General features: G+C 59.0%; 1 protein-coding gene and 1 pseudogene across 2 annotated transcripts in view; both read right to left on the bottom strand.

Moving 5' to 3' along the window:
• Positions 1 to 956, bottom strand: part of LOC306918093 — a 2,685-nt pseudogene extending 1,729 nt beyond the window's left edge. Inside the window, exon 1 of the transcript in view lies at positions 861 to 956. The product of the transcript in view is annotated as an uncharacterized misc_RNA (transcript). The remainder of the gene's footprint in view (positions 1 to 860) is intronic.
• LOC306918092 (mitogen-activated protein kinase kinase kinase 3-like) overlaps positions 1 to 2,500 on the bottom strand; it is a gene marked incomplete at both ends in the record, with an annotated part of 18,376 nt that overhangs the window by 8,559 nt on the left and 7,317 nt on the right. The gene's annotated exons all lie outside the window — the stretch shown is intronic.

The raw sequence follows: 2,500 nt of genomic DNA, 5'->3' as shown, positions 1-2,500 counted from the left end.
CTATTCCCCTCTTTCTGTATCTCTCCCTCTGCCCAGTTGTCTGTCTTTCCACCTCGGCCACTCCCACTTCCCATTGCAGCCCTCAGTCCTACACACCTGGTTCCACTCTCATCAGCCCAGCCCATTACAAACCTGTGAACTCTGCTACAATCAACCCACCACCTTTAAATACTGGACTCATTGCACTAACAAACTGTCAGAACATAACTCAATGTCCGGTGTGCTACCTGGTTGTCCCTGAGCTCTCTACGTTTCTGGTTCCTTGCTGTGCCCTAGTGTTTAGCGTTTTTGGACTTTACTGCATGGGTGCCTTTGAAAGGTTTGCATTGTTTGGACTTTGTTTTTGCCTTGTGTTTTTGAAGAGTTTCATTTGTTGGCTTTCCTGATTAACTACTGCTAACTTTTGTAAGCCTGACCTTGTTTGATTTAATAAATCCTTATTTGAACGTTCCTCTGCATTTGGGTTCAGTCATTCTGCAAACCGTGACAGTATGTTCTGACCTAAAATGAACCCAGCAGAGCGAAAACTTTTTCACCAAAAGGTGGAGGACTTTGACAATGTGGTTGCTCGTTTCATGGCCTCACCCCCTATATTGCATGCTGCACTCCAAGAGGAGATCTCTATCCAGCAGCAATGGTTTAAGGAGAGGCCGTGGGTAAGCCATTTTGTCCCCCACCTGAATGTGGTCCGTGAAAGGCTTAAGGATTTTGAAACCACCCATGCTTCCCAGTCTACTACCCAATTGATTAGAGTTGGAGTAGTGAGCCTTTCATCTGCCTGTCCTGTCCCAGACCAACAGAAGAAACGGCCTTTGGATTTATTTTCTTATTTTTGCAAAAATGCTGAAATTCCAGTGTACTATGAGCCAGTTCAAGCCCAGGACCCTTATGAAGGGTCTCGCTTGGCCCTCTGTGTGGGGAACCGTGGGCCTGCCAGGAGAAGGCGTGGTCGCCATGGCTCCTTACACCCCCAGCGGTCTTCACTACCCAGCACCCCGCTGCCTGGTGTCCAGACCGCCCTACGGCCCAGCTCTCTGCTGCCCAACCTGCCCAGCTCTCCGCTGCCCAGCTCTCCGCCGCCCAGCCTGCCTGGACTTCCGCTGCCCGGCTCTCCGCTGCCCAGCCTGCCCGGCTCTCCGCTGCCCGGCTCTCTGCCGCCCAGCCTGCCTGGCCTTCCGCTGCCCGGCTCTCCGCCGCCCAGCCTGCCTGGCCCTCCGCTGCCCGGCTCTCCGCCGCCCAGCCTGCCCGGTTCTCCGCTGCCGTTGCCCAGCCTGCCCAGCACCCATGAGCCCTTCCAACCAGCTGTCGCCATTGATGTCCTGCCTGCGCCCTCTGCACCGTCAACAGCCCGATCGGCTGACCTGCCAGAGCCCTCGTCAGTCATCTCCCATGGTGATCTCGGTCAGCCCGAGGTCTTGGAAGCTGTGGTCCTGGGTTTTCTGCTGAGCTGCTTCCTTCAGCTGCCAGGAGCATTGGGTGATGGCTCTCTTTCTCCAGGGTGTGCAGTTGCAGCGCCCTCCTCGCCTCCTGGGTGTGCAGTTGCAGCGCCCTACTCGTCTCCAGGGTGTGCAGTTGCAGCACCCTCCTCGCCTCCAGGGTGTGCAGTTGCAGCGCCCTCCTCGCCTCCTGGGTGTGCAGTTGCAGCACCCTCCTCGCCTCCTGGGTGTGCAGTTGCAGCACCCTCCTCGCCTCCTGGGTGTGCAGTTGCAGCACCCTCCTCGCCTCCTGGGTGTGCAGTTGCAGCACCCTCCTCGCCTCCAGGGTGTGCAGTTGCAGCACCCTCCTCGCCTCCAGGGTGTGCAGTTGCAGCACCCTCCTCGCCTCCTGGGTGTGCAGTTGCAGTGCCCTCCTCGCCTCCTGGGCGTGCAGTTGCAGCGCCCTCCTCGCCTCCTGGGTGTGCAGTTGCAGCACCCTACTCTCCTCCCGAGCCTGCAGCACCTACGGCGTCGCCTGCAGCACCTCCAGAGTCTCCAGCGTCTGCAGCTTCCTCGTCTCCTGCAGGATCCTCGTCTTCTGCAGCCCCGTCTCCTGAGCCACCAGACGACACCACCACTGCTTCATCTCAGCCTCCAGGTCGTCCGCCGGATGACACCGCTCCTTCGTCGCAGCCTCCAGGCCGTCCGCCAGATGACATCGCTCCTTCGTCGCGGCCTCCAGGTCGGCCACCCGATGACGTCTTGTCTGCCTCGTCTCGGCCCCCAGGCCGTCCTCCTGTTGGCGCCTGTTCTCCCACCTCCCAGCCTCCTCGTCCTGGCCGTCCGCCTGAAGGTCCCCTTAGCTCTTGTCCTTTGCCTCAGGTTCCCTCCTCCGGGCCCCCTCCACCCTCCCTGCTCGTTCCTGGTCAGAGTTGTTGGTCGTCTGGTATCCGCCCCTTGAGGGGAGGGTACTGTCATGATCTGGCCCTCTGCCTGTCTATTCCCCTCTTTCTGTATCTCTCCCTCTGCCCAGTTGTCTGTCTTTCCACCTCGGCCACTCCCACTTCCCATTGCAGCCCTCAGTC

Source organism: Electrona antarctica (genome assembly GCF_951216825.1).
Source record: "Electrona antarctica genome assembly, contig: scaffold_1174, whole genome shotgun sequence".
Lineage (NCBI taxonomy): Eukaryota > Metazoa > Chordata > Actinopteri > Myctophiformes > Myctophidae > Electrona > Electrona antarctica.
This window is presented reverse-complemented; position numbering and strand designations above follow the sequence as displayed.